This window comes from Protopterus annectens, chromosome 7.part0, assembly GCF_019279795.1.
Source record: "Protopterus annectens isolate FY-2018-M chromosome 7.part0, PAN1.0, whole genome shotgun sequence".
In the NCBI taxonomy this organism is placed as follows: domain Eukaryota; kingdom Metazoa; phylum Chordata; order Ceratodontiformes; family Protopteridae; genus Protopterus; species Protopterus annectens.
In genome coordinates, this window is record NC_056739.1 from 74,979,355 (window position 1) to 74,994,115 (window position 14,761).

Genomic DNA, 14,761 nt, shown 5'->3' on the forward strand with positions numbered 1-14,761 from the left:
TGGGGGATGAAGTCGATTTTCTTTGAAGGTTCATTGGGAAAAGCTCCAAGTTTTAAAAGCAGAGAACAGTTTACATTTTGCAGACAAAATGGTAGTACAGTTAATAACAAAGTTGTCAAGGTTATTATCTACAAACATATAGCAAAAGGTTAGAATACAGAAATACTTAAATTAAATAATTAGAAAGTAACTATATTTAAGAAGAGGGTAGGAGAGAACTTAGATTCAACCATTTTGAACACATTTACAGGAGAGTTAAAAACCCTATATGCTTCGTCAGTTAACAATTCCATAAAGGTAATCAAATATTTGGTAACTATAGCAGGCTTGGAGAGTAGCTGGGGGAATGGTGGTTTAATTGCACAGCAGTAAGTGGTGACGAGAGCGACTTACTGATTCATTAATGCAGTGGATGTGGAAAAAGTACAGTTGTGTACACTTACCATAAATGTAGATGTTCGAGTGTATTCACTGTTGCAGTCATTACATTTGGGGTAATCTGCTGGCAGGTTGCCCTCAGCCTGAATAACAAAGTTTTGGGTCCTGCGTTGGTTGCGGTCTCCTCTTTCATGACGTCAGGTCATCAGGGGTATAAAACATGCAGCCGTTGCCATTTTATTCAATTTTCCTTGCCCCAGATGTCAGGTGCCCCCCAAATGGGGAGCAAAATAAATAAATAAATACAAATACATATATATATATATATATATATATATATATATATATATATATATATATAAACAGTAAATATTTATAAATGCACTTTTAGAAACATAAACTTTACCTTCATCTAAAAGCAAATACACCACAAAGGCTTTTGAGTATAGTGAAGGAAAGAAAATGTATAGAAAGGGGGATAGTGGGTGGGTAACCCGGACTGCAACAGTGAATACACTCAAACATCTACATTTATGGTAAGTGTACACAACTGTACTATGTTCTTCGTGTTTCACTGTTGCAGTCATTACATTTGGGTAGAATCCCAAAGCTATGGATGGGAGGATGGAACTAAACAGCATTAGGAGCGGCTATAAGGCCCTGCAGAACTGCAGTGGCAAAGCCTGCCTTGGATTTGGAGAACAGAGGCAAATGATAATGCTTTGTGAAGGTATAAACATAGCTCCAAGTAGCAGCTTTTAGAATGTCTTTGGTTGGAACCCCTCTGAGAAAATCTGCTGAAGTAGAGGCAGCCCTGGTGGAATGTGATCTGATCCCCTTGGGCACAGGTTTACCATGGTGCAAGTAGCAGAAACGAATGCAGTGGCTTATCCACTTAGAAATAGTCTGCTTTGATATAGCCTTTCCCTCTGACCCTGCAGCAAATGCTACCAGTAGTTGCTCAGACTTTCTTAGAGATTTGGTTCTGTTTAAGTAGAATCTTAGCTGTCTGTGTACATCCAATGAATGCAGAATCTGCTCCCCCTTGTTCTGCGGATTAGCGTAAAATGTTGGCAGGTGAATGGTCTGGTTAAGAGCCACACTGGATACCACCTTAGGCATAAAAAAAGGATTGGTCCTGAGGGACACCCTGTCCAGGTAGAATATAATAAAAGGCTCCACTGCCATGAGAGCCTGTAGTTCTGAAACCCTTCTTGCTGAAGTGACTGCCAAGAGAAAAGCTGTTTTCCAAGATAGAAATTTTATATCTGCAGTAGCTGCTGGTTCAAAAGGAGGCAGGGTGAGTTTTTCCAGCACAAAATTGCAGTCCCATGCAGGAGTTGGTGATCTTCTGGGAGGCCTTACATTTTTGGCCCCTCTAAGATACTGCTTAAGCAGAGGATGACAAAAGAGGGGAGGCTCTGTGTTGTAATGAGCCGAGATGGCAGAGGCATGAATTTTTATTGATGAAAAAGATAGGCCCTTGTCAAGCATCTCAGTCAAATATTGTAAAATCTGAGGAATATTGGGCTTTGCTGTGTCTGTTCTTTGTGCTTGCTTCCAAGCACAGAATCTCTTCCATTTATCAGCATAAGATTTTCTAGTACTAGGCCTTCTGGCTTCCAAAATGACATCCATTACAGATTTACTGAGAGGTGTTGTTTGAATAATTAGTTGATCAGCCATGCTGCAAGATTAAGAGTTTGGTGCTGAGTGTGCAGAATTTTATAGTTCTGCTGAGACAGTAGATGAGGTATTTGAGGCAAGTACCATGGAGGAAGCTGAGACATATTCCTTAGAAGTGGGTACCAGTGCTGGCGAGGCCAGTCCGGAGCAACTAGGATCATTTTTGTTTTTTCCTGTCTGACTTTTAGTAAGACCTTGGAGAGAAGAGGCATAGACTGATAGGTTTTTCCAGCTGAAGGATAGGGCATCCACTTTCCATGCTTTTTTGTGATGAGTTCTTGTGCAGAATTTGTCCCACTGATAATTTTTGGGGGAGGCAAATAGATATATGTCTGGGCTCTCCCATTTCTGTGTTAACATGCTTAAGATTTGTGGATCCAGTTTCCATTTGTGCGGGTCCATAAGATTTCTGCTTAGGTCATCTGCCAGAATATTTTGCTTTCCTGGCAGGAACTGAGCTTGAAGATGTACTTGGTAAGTCAAGGCTGTGTTCCATAAGGCCATGGCTAGTCTGCAAAGGGGGTAGGAATGTGTACCCCCCTGCTTGTTTATGTACCACATAACTGTGGTGTTGTCCGTCTTTATCAGCAGTTGTTCTGGATGAAGTAAGTCCGTGAAGGCTGTCGGAGCATTCTGAACAGCTAGCATCTCTTTCTGCTTGATATACAGATGCATTTGGTTTGGGCTCCATTTGCCCTGAATGCATCTCCCTGCCAGGTGGGCCCCCCCCAAGCATAGTCTGATGCGTCTGTAGTTAGGGTCTGGGTGGCAGGGGGTACAGTGAATGACAGTCCCTTGTTTTGGTGACATGTCTCTGCCCACCAAAGAAACTCCTGTTGAAGGCAGGGAATGAGAGGAATCATTGTTTCCAGACTGTGACAATGTTAACTCCATAAACTTTTTAGGTATCATTGAAGTTTCCTCGTATGCAGTCTCATATGGAATTAGTAGAATGCAGGATGCCATGAACCCCAAAGCCTGCAGAATTTGTCTTGTAGATAACTGGGTTTTTGTTACCATTTGTTTGAAGTATGTTGTCAGTTGCCTTTGTTTGTCTGGCGTGAGGTAAGCCAGCTGGGAAGTTGTATTCAAGCTAGCAACCAGGAATGTAATTATTTGAGAGGGTACCAGTTGTGATTTCTTTTCGTTTATGGTGTACCCTAGGTATGTTAGAAGCCTTTTTACAAACGCCAGATGTTGAAGAAGCGTGTCCTTGTCCTCTGCTTGAATGAGACAGTCGTCCAGATAAGGATAAATTTGTATGCTTCTTTGTCTGCAGAATGCAATTACTGGTGCCAGGCACTTTGTAAAGACCCTGGGTGCAGTAGATAAGCCAAAGGGCACTGCAGAGAATTGGTAATGCAAAAAACCTGCTTTGAAGCAGAGGTATCTTCTGCATGATTCCCTTATTGATATATGAAGGTATGCCTCTTTTAAGTCTAGAGTTACTAACCAAGCATTCCTGCCTAGCATAGGCAGTAGCTGTTGTAAAGCCAGCATTTTGAATTTTGGAATGTCCAGGAACGTGTTCAAAATTGTTAAGTCCAGTATTGGATGCCATGTATTGTCTTTTCTGGGTACCAGGAAAAGTCTTGAATAAAAACCTTGTCCTTTTTCCTTTTCTGGTACCGGTTGAATAGCCCCCATATCCATGAGGGACATGATTTGTTTCTGGGCCTCCACCCACTGGGTTTGTGGCAGATCCGGCCATCTGTTTGAAATTGGCAAAGTATGGAAATTAAATCTGTACCCCTGGAATACTATGTTTAATGCCCACTTGTCCCGGGTAATTAACTGCCAATTTTGAGCATGAAGTGCTAGTTTTCCTCTCAAGGGGGATGCCAAAAGATAAGTGCTTGGTGATGGTAGAGGAAAGTCATTGAGACTGCTTACTGTAGGGTTGTGCTTTGTTTCCTCCAGATTTGGAGGTGGAGGCACCCCATTGCTTTGACCTGTAAGAACCCTGCAAATGGTATCTGGAGCCTTTTGAGTGCCTGGATTTGCCTTGAGTGGCTCTGTTGGACACAGGAAAGGACCAATTTTTAGTAGGCCAGTGTCTACTAAACCTGGGTGGCTGCACTTGTAAGAAATCTTTTACAGTTTGCATACATTTAGCTTTGTCTTCCATTTTCTTTAAAACATCTTCTGCCTTATTACCAAACAGAGTATCATGCTGCAAAGGGGCATCCAACAATTTAGCTTTAACATGATCAGGCAGATTTTGCTCCTTGAGCCAGGCATGCCTTCTAATCACAGATCCAGTAACGACGGCCCTATAAGAGGCCTCCAAGGAATCAAAACCACATTGCAAAGTATGCTTTCCAACCTGTTCTGCTGAATGCAATAATTCCTGTAACTCTTTATTTTCAACACAATCAGAAATCAACATCATTTTCTGTTTCAGTAAGCCCATAACATGCTATTGATATTTAAGCATATGAAACTGGCAGTTTAAGACCCTGATTGCCAAGGTTGCAGACGTATAAACCTTCTTTCCCCATCTATCCAGCGCCCTGGAATCTCTATCACAGAGGGGGTAGGATTTTTGGCAGTAGAAGCCTTTACACCATTGGGACCCTGAGAAATAGTCTCAGGATCAGCAGTAGGATTTTTGAATAGAAATTTGTGGGAGTCAGGAACCCTGTAATATCTGTCTGGCTTACTGCAGGGAATCAGGAGCCATGCTTGATTCCGAAAACACATCATCAACAATGTCTAATACAGGAGGTATTGCCAAAGGCCTATGCTGAGGAAGAAGAAGGAAATCCCTAAGCCTCTTTTTTGATTCAGAGAAGTCCTGACTCTCCCAGTGAAAATGTTCCCTTAAAGTATGCAAAGTCTCTCCAAAAGAGTAATCCTCAGGAGGAGATGCAGATGGGATGGATTCCTCTGCATCAGAATCCTCATAGGGTGGAATGGAAAATTCCTGATCAGAAGAGGAATCAGAAGAAATGGAAACCTGACCTGAAGATTCATAATCAGTGCCTTGCCTAGGCCTCTTAGCAGGGAGGTGGGGGGTAGGAACCCCTGATCAAGGTAATTAAATCCTCAGCCATATTGATCATCTGTTTTTTAGGCATAGGGGCCTGAGCACGTGGCTCATGCATTGTTTTTTTAGACATAGAAGATGGTTTTTACCTTGTTTTTGTTGCTGGCATCGGTTTAATATAAAAATGTTGAGGCCTGAAAACACCCTCAGAAGCCGGTGCCTGCTCAGTGGCTCTGGATCCATCCAAAGGAGAGACATCCGCGGGTTCAATACTCTGAGAATCTCGCAGCATACCGGACTTCGAATGGGTCTTGGTAGAGGCCTGCGACTCAAAAGTAGCGGGTATCAGGGGCTGTGAAAGCGCCTCATTAAGTACCGGAGAACCGGCAACTGGCTTAGAAGAAGCTTCATCATCAGTTTTGGACCTCGACGGTCTGTCTCTGTCTTTTTCTTTGCGTTTTTTTGTGAACTCCGGTAGTCGGATTGCTAACAGACAACATTTCAGGATAATTAAATCTTGAACCAAAATATGTAGAAGCAAAAATATACTAACGCTTAATAGTGCGTTGGTTAAGTCTAGCACAAAACCGGCAGCAAGGCACATTGTGATCTGGGCCTAGGCAAGGAATACAGTACAAATGAAAATCCTTATGAGGTATTTGCTTCCTACAAGTAATGCAATTATTAACTTTTACTAACATCGGTAAGGAGCAAGAAAAAGTTTCCCCAACAGAGTACTTAGCTTTAGTTTGAAGACTTCGGTTCTGAAACTCGAAGGCGGAAATTTCAGGAGTCGGCCAACCGGCACTTGCGAATGCTTCTGCTTCGGGCACCACGTGGCAAGAAAGACTGAATAAAATGATGTCGACTGCATATTTTATACCCCTGATGAGCTGACGTCATGGAAGAGGAGACAGCAACCGACGCAGGACCCAAGACTTTGTTATTCAGGCCGACTGAGGGCAACCTGCCAGCAGATTACCCCAAATGTAATGACTGCAACAGTGAAACCTGAAGAACATCAATAGGTTAACACTGTAGCGACAAATCTTTTAATGGTAAAGAACCAGAAAAAGTTAATATTGCTTACATTATATTCAGATGTTGGACAGTTATGTTCTGTCACTGCATTAATCTCAGAGTTACAACAACAGTCAAATCAGTCATTGACAGAACCTGTAGTACATCTTGTTACAAAAGAATTTAATAGACGTCTAAAAGACAGACAAAATTAGTTCAGGAAGTTTAGACAAGTTATACATTTTTTTCAAAAGTGCATAGGAGTTTTAGATTCAGCAGAGCATGTTATTGAAACATATCAGGCAGCCCTTGCAGAAATACAGAAAGAAATTGAAACTTGAAACTCTTAAACAGGAGTCACAAGACAAATCTAGTTAATAAAGAGTTAAAGAAGCAGCAGTTACAGGATAATGAAATAAATTAGGTGAACTGGCAAGACTAATTTACAGCACATATCAGCTGAGCTTAAGAAAATAATGCAAAAGAGCAGGAAACTATAGCTGATCTGTTCAAAAAAGGCATATTTTACAATATGTTTGCGTTTCAAAAATGGTTAACCATACACAGCAGGATCTGATGTATGGACAAAATCATTGCCAAATGTTTTAAAACTCATTCAGTTAAAGCAAGACATTATCAGTACTTCAGTAAAGTAGAGCATATGACTGCCATTCTCATAGCATAGTCAAAAGGTACACAAAACAGTTCTAGTGCATAAAAATCAAATGAGAGTAGTTAATAACAGTAACAATTTGAAGTCACAAGACTGACATGCATGTATTTTTTTCATCTAAAGTACATCCGTTTTTAATGCACAAGAGCAAAAGGTAGACAACAGCAAATATAAGCATTTGCTAGTTAAGCTAATATCTATTTTGTTTTTTTATAATTTTTTATAATTGTATAACACCACACCAAACAGTAAAAGCTCTGATAGACAATTTTAAAAGAAATAAAATCACAGATGGTATTAGTCAAGCAGTCTTTGTAAAATAAATGGCAGGATAAATGCATAGTGTTTTACAACTGCATGCTACTATCAAGCTACAAGTGTATTAACAGATGGCTAAAGAAAAAAGTGCTAAAAGGGTTAACTATGGTCTACAGAGTCTAAAATGGGAGCCCACACCTTCCCAGGCTAAATAAACAGTTACAAAAAATGTTGGGCAGATAAGGTAAAAAAAACAAACCTGATTGCCAGGCAAGTGGCTTGTGTTTTTTTAAAATATTATTATTATTAAAACATAATTAAGTGTTTGCATGCAGCACTGTTTGGTAATTGTAATAAAATGTCACAATTGTGCATGCATGTCAATGATAATCTGTTTGCAGGTAAATGTTAAAAGTAAAAAAAACCTCAGTTAAATCAAGTACAGCCAGCAGATGGGCCATAATATATACACAGTTCAAATAAATTATGCAGGAGGGTACAAATACCTACTAGAAGTTGTAAACAGCAAAAGCTTTATAAAAATTATATTCTATCATTGGGAATGGCCAAAACATTTTTTTTATCAAATCAAAGGTCTAAAGTTTGTTAGTAACTCAATAAAGCAAATGTATAACCAAAGTGTTGGCCTGGCATACATGCTATTCTCACAGCATAAAGCAAATAAACAATACTGCAATACTACAGGGGAGGAGCGCACTCTCAATGTTGCACTGACTGTGTAAGCAGTACTGCAAAAGGGTCTAAAACAGAGCTACAGGAAGAAAAAAAATATCTCATTCCCTCTTGATAATACTGACTGTAAAAAAAACAAAAGACTCTTTTAGGGGGGAGGAGAAACAGGCTTAAGTGCATTAGAAACACTCGTAAACAGATTAAACCTGACAGGCAAATATATTTTACAAGTTTCTAATAGCTATCATGCTAATTATTATTGTATTGCTTAGTATTACATTGTATTTACAACCTGTTTAAATGTAAAGCTATATGAGAGAGTACAAATATGTGAAAAAATGAGCAATACTGGTCACCATCCTTTAATGTTTTTGGCAAGACAATGTTGGTATGCAAAAAGCATGAATATTAGCAAATTTGTAGATCAGACTAAATGTACTTTGCAGTCTTTGTATGTACAAATGCATAAGAATTCAGTATAAATAAAATTAATGTCTAAAAAATATGTGTGAAAAAACATGGACTGAAATGCATGAGTAGCAAACAGTCTGTGTAGATATATACTGTGTGGGACACATTGTAAAGTAACAAGTTCATTTTATTAGTTGTAATTTTATCACTGTTTTTTGGACCACCATTTTATCTGTACCAGTATTGGTTACCCCAGTTAAAAAAATATATTAAAATATTGTACTCGTACAGCTAATGAACTAGTATATAAAAAGCATTCTTCCATGTATAAACCACATTTTTTTTAATCCTCAAGTACTAAATATACTGACATTCAAATATGTAAAGTGTGCGGACAGTTCAGAGACATGACACAATGTTATGGTTAAATTACATTGAAACTGTTTATTTTCAGCACTAAATAACACTCGCAGTAGCACATAGTCCTTGCTTCTTGTACATATTAGTCTATATCTAAACTGTTGGTATGAAATGATTAGTAAAAGTAAACAGTTAATTCAACAGTTGCAAAAAGTTAATAAAACAATTCTAAGTCATGAATTAAGTTCTGTGATTGTAAAATAACACATTAATCAAGTTAGAAAATAAAACTATAGCAGACACAGCTCATAACTGATGGAATATTTTCACAGAATGGTCTGCAAAAGAAAAAAGTTGTTAGATACACTCAATTCTGGTGGTAATATGTTTTATCATTGTATTAACTATGTAAAATTGCATTTTGACTTGTTCTATCAAAAAAAAGACTAAAGGTTTTGTTTCCTAATGTATTTTCTGTATAATCTGACCAAAAGATACATATCAATATAAACTGTTTTAAAATAAAGAGAGGGAATTGTTAGTGTGTGTTAAACAGTGAACAAAAGATTGAAATTAATTCTGCTGTAAATACACTGAAAGATAAAGCATAACATAAAAAGTTTGTTAATATAGGAATGTAGCTTAGCAATGTAAAATGGCATTCATACTATGTGACATAGCTCTGGCTAAAATAAGTGAAAAACAAGAAACATTTATTAATGGACATGCTTTTCCTCAAAAACATGTTTTCTCAATATCAGCAGAACGGTTTGATGTGTTCTCACAGATGCTTCCTTACAGACTTCTGTTAATGGACATGGCTTTTTATAGAATCAGCAGAAAACAATTCTGAAAAATATTGCATGTATTCTCACATCAGCAGAAGTGCTTACAAATAAATATTAAATGGTTTCACAGAAGGCCAATAGAAAAGTATACAAACAATTTGTATGTGCTTTATTAAAAAACATTTCCTTAAACAAGTCTGGAAAGTAAAGCATCAGCAGAATACATATTTCCGTATAAAGCCCAAAAAGATACCAAGAGGAAAACAGGATCTAAAGTGCATGAGAAGAACAGTAAAAGTAGACTGTAAAATTCAGCTGTGTTAGACGTATTGGTAAGAACACACTTGTTCCGAGGTATTGTATAGGAGAATGGAAAGTTATTTTCCATGCTGATCGTAAAGTAAACTTTGTACATCTATGATACAAGCTGTCAGAATTGTACATGTCGTTTGTTTTAAAAATAAGTTATTTATAAGTAACTGTGCTTATAGTAAAATAGTATTGTGTTGCAAAGTGTATTTCTTCATCAGAGTGTAGTCTGCAAGACTCTGTGTTAACAGCCAGCAAGACTGTGTGTCTTAAGAAGACTTTGGTTCCAGTACAGCATGCAGCACCAGCATAATTAATTTTTCAGCCTTGACTGGCCTGAGCCTAGCCAAAAGTTTAGCCCATGTTTAGACAAGTCAACACCCGATGCCCCTGTCCGGCAGGGACATGGATGGAATCCAAGGGATGCATTTTCTGTTTCCCATCCAGTTATCCAGGTCGTGCTTAAAAGGGGTAAAGAGGTACTCCGCTTGATATGGAGAGGGAGTCTATTCCACAGATGGTGGAGTCTCTGGGACTCAAATCTGTCCCGCTAACAAGTCCTATTGATGTCACAGACCGGGCTAAGGCCACGCATGTGGGTTACTCGAGTCCAGCTTGACTTGCGTATATGCAGCAGTCCCATCAAGGTGGAATTCGAGATCACCTTGTATGCCAGATAGATGTCACCTCTGAGTAATCTGTATAAAACTGAGTAGAGGGATAGGGCTTTTAGCCTGTCTGTGTATGGTAGATTTTTGAGGCCCTGGATTCTCCTGGTGCGGAACCTCTGTGGTCTCTCCAGTTGCTGCTTGTGCTTATGAGGTACATACCGAATGGGGCATTGTACTCAATAATGGGCCTTATAAGGGAAGAATACAGGGATGTTATGACCTCTTTGTCCCTGGATGAGATACCCTTACTTATGAGGTGGGCCATGTAGAAAGTTTTACGTACAATGGAAGCAACATGGTGGTCAAAAGTCAGGCTGCTATCAACCTGGGTGCCCAAACCCCTCATGACTGATTACATGCTTAGGACATTGTTATTAATGTGATAATGGGGTGTCACTCTCCCCAAAGGGGATGATGATGCATTTTTGGTATTCAGCTTGAGGCAATTTTTCTGGCACCAGTCATTTGATTGGGTGAGACCCTCTTATAGGATGTCCATATCACTAGGGGACTTGATCTCAGCACCCAGCATGCAGTCATCTGCAAACCTGGTCAGCCATAGCCCACTGGTTTTGGCCTGCACCTCAGAAAACTATATCTCAAATAACAGAGGACACAAGGTCAAACCCTGTAGTATGCCACTTGTTACGAGTCTACTGCTTGAGGTGGCCTCTCCTATTTTGACTAAGTGGCATCTATCCATGAGCCAGTTAGCTACCCATCTGGTAACATAAGGATTGAAACCTATTGAGAGAGTTTATCTTTTATACCAGTGTGGGGAATAGTGTCGAAGGCTTTGGCCATGTCAAGGTAGGTGGTGTGCACCATTTTCCCCCTCGTCCATGGCTGTGCTGACTGTCTCAAGGAAGTCAACCAAATTTAACAGGCATGACCTCCCCTTGATGAAGCCAAACTGCGTGGGACTGAGTGTTTGAAGATTGTCAATGTCCTTGTTAATAAGGTCCATGATAAATGCAAGAAAATGCAATGTAAGGTGAAACAATGAAGACACGGAGGGAGATTCAAACCAACAAGTTCATTCTGCTCTAACATTAACGTTGACACAATTCGTTGTCACAATACGTTTTCATTTAAAGTTACTTCATCAGATGTGGGCGTGCAATACTGAATCAAACCCGAGCTGAGGTAGCACCTTCATTTGGAAAAGTTTAATAGGTCTGAAAGTTGGATATTATTTTTTCATAAACATGAAGTTAAGAATCTGCATTTTGATCCTGGCTTCTTTCCTGACTTGTGAAGGTTTGATTCTGTATTGCACACCCATATCTGACAAACTAACTTTAAATGAAAATGTATTGTGACAACGAGTTGTGTCAATGTTAATTTATAGCAGAATACACTTGTTGGTTTGAATCTCCCTCTGTGGCTTCATTGTTTCACCTTACATCGCATTTTCTTGCATTTATTAGTGCCGTTGTGCTTTGGTGATCACTTTTGGTTAAAGATCCATGATATTCCATTCCATGGTGGCCTTGTAGATCAGGCTAGTTAGGCTGATGGGTCTATAATTTCCTGGATCGGTGGACGCTCCACCTTTGTGCAAAGGGATGACAGTAGCTGTCCTCCACTCAGCTGGAATGAAGCTAGTACCCAGGCTTTGGTTGAATAGGGTGCCTAATGGTGCTGTAAATTCCTGCCTGAGTTCATGTAGGATGCAGCCTGGGATGTTATCAGGTCCCATGGAGGCTGTATTTTTTTTGCCTTTGAATGAGCAGTGATGACCTGTTCCCTAGATATAAGAGGAAGAGGGCAGGTACTGTGGATGTCCCAATTTACTGATGGGGGACAGAGGGGTGAAGTGTTTGCTGAATCTGTCAGCCAGCAAGTTTGCTGCATCTCCGGCATTTGTAATGTGGTGTCCTCGACCACCAGTTCTGAACAGATCTGGGTGCTTGCTTTGAGATTGCGGACATATGTGAAGAAGGCCTTATGATTGTCTCTGGTAGATGTGGCCAATTTGGACTTGAGGTTTGCTTTGGAGGATTTCACTAGTGCTCTTATTTGCTTGTTCAGGCTAAGGAGAGATTGCTTCCAATTGGGCATCCACTCCTTCTTGGTCCTGGACAACAATTTTTTCCTTTTGCTATAGAGTTTATTTATTGCAGATGTCCACCAGACAGGTTTACTTCCTTGCGGAGGATGATTTAGTCCTGTCTGATATTCCTGATTCCATGCATCTATATAAATGCTCGTATAGTGCTTTGATGTAGTTTTGGATACTCATGTCAGTTCCTACAGATGGGGAGGTGGCTGTGAAGCTATTTATACCATCGCTCAGGAGGTTGTAATCAGCTCTGGAGAAGTTTTTTTGTTTGATCATAGCTGGGGGGGGGGGGATCAGGGGAGATGGTGACTTTGAAAGCAATCGCTTTGTGGTCGGATCTTACCTGGGAGGATGATACTGCAGGGATGATGCAGTGGTTACTCATGTTGGTTAACAGCAAGTCCAAGGTATTACCAGCTCTTGTGTGGATATCGACTAGCTGTTCCAAGGCATTTGCAGTGACAAAATCTAGGAATCTCTAGGCATTTGTGTTCTGGCATGAGTAGTTCTTCTAGTCTATGTTTGGGTAGTTATGTCACCCAGGATCAGGGAAAAGGCTTGAATCTTGATAGATTCGAAGAGGTCCAGATAGGTGGATTGGGCATCTTGAGTCAGATTTGGGGGCTGGTAGCTAGGTATGATTTGTATAGGGGTCTTGTCAATGGTTAACTACACCTGGAGTGTCTCCTGTGTGTCATACTGTTTGACCAGCCTGGAGGTGTGTATGTCTTTAATGTATATTGAAATTCCACCTCCTTTGGCTTTACTGACCACAGTTTGGGGTCTGAATGTATGACAGGATGAGTAACCAGGTAAGTATGGGGTGCTCTCTGCAGCTTTGAACTAGGTTTCTCTGACTGTGCAGATGTCAGCATTTTCCAGGGTCAAGAATACTTGAAATGAGTGCAGTTTTATGTTCAGACTACTAGCGTTTAGCAGCATGACCTTTAATTTGCATTTTGTTGAAATTTTTATGTTGGTAGTTTTAACCTTGTCACTTTTCCTAAAAAAGGCACTATGGGGGAGGCAAGAGCCTTTGCCAGAAGCCTAAAGCCCAAGTGAGATAGATACAGCCCATCTCTGGCAAAGCATCGTGGTCTGTCGATCATATCTTCCCAGGCTGTCAGGTACTGGATCCCCCTGGAATGATGCCAGAAACTAAGCTAATTGTTAAAGTCAATCCTTTTCTGTTTGCATTGCAGGATCATTCTGGGTGACAGTAGAATGCTGCTTAAGGCTAGGGGCATACTTGCCTGGGACACACATTCAGCGAGTTCAGTCATGTTTTCTTCATATAGTCCAGGGAGGTACATCTCAAATCATTCATGCCAACATGGACTATGAAAGAGTCTTAACAGTAACTGTTGTTGAGAGACTTGAGTGCATATGTGATATGGCAGATTCTGGCCCCTGACAGACAACTAACCGTTACTTTCTCCTTATCCAGCCTGGTGAGAGGCACATCTGTTTGTCGCACAATGGAGTCTCCTAAGACTAATATTTTGGGTTTATGGTTAAGCCTTAGTGGCTGTGAGACACAGGTGTGTGGACTATGCCTGGTATGTAGTATTGAGGGTTGTGGAATTTGTGTGTGTTTTTGCCTCTGAGGTCTCCTTTGTTTGGGTTTGTTTTTGCTGAGAACCTCAGCATATATGGGTGTGTGTTGTGTAGTTGTGGGTGGTGTTTGAGATGTAGTGACTGTGTTGACAACATTCTCAGTACCAGATATACTGGCTTGTGAGGGAGAGAGCATAGACTTTAGGTTCCTAATGTAATTGCATCTCTAGCAAATTGTGTTCCTAGGTGGTAGTAGAAGATGGTTGTCTGTCATACCTCTCAACCTCTAAGACCAAGAAATCTGGACAAAGCCATATATAGGGGGGGGGGGGCAAAGGCCCAAAAATAGGGACAATGTTTAAATGTTGCTCTTACAAACTTTGAAAGTTGATAGAATAACAGTATTAGCATGAATTTTCTGAAGAGTATGAAGTCTGTAACTCAAATGCCTGCCATTATTTTTACTTTAATCCTCAGTGATGTGCCAGAAAACCAAAATTTTAAGAGGAACAGAGTAAAAATAAGAATAAAAAGTCTGGACATTCTGCGAAAATCTGTACAGTTGAGAGGTATGTGTGCATGAAGCAGTTTCCACACTGTCTCAGGATGCCCATATCAACCAGACTGGCAAGAGAAACTGTAGGAAATTGACCATCCATATTTGTCAGAATCTGAGGGAGAAAGACCGGGGAGAGCTAAGTGTTAGGCCTAAAGCCCAAGTGCTTAAACCAAAACTAAGAGGCTTAGAATATCACAATTTAAACAGGCAATAAGCAAGCGGTAATAAATGCAACAGGAAATATCTTTTCAGGCTTGTTGGCTGTTGGTGAAGCACCCACCAAGAGGAGAAAATGCTGAGAGAAGAAAGGAGCCACTTTTGAGACTTTAAGTATTTTTCCTCTG

The 14,761-nt window shown here is 40.1% G+C and overlaps 1 protein-coding gene across 1 annotated transcript in view; it reads left to right on the forward strand.

Annotated features, from left to right (window-relative positions):
• APOBEC2 (apolipoprotein B mRNA editing enzyme catalytic subunit 2) overlaps positions 1-14,761 on the forward strand; it is a 95,107-nt gene that overhangs the window by 22,907 nt on the left and 57,439 nt on the right. The gene's annotated exons all lie outside the window — the stretch shown is intronic.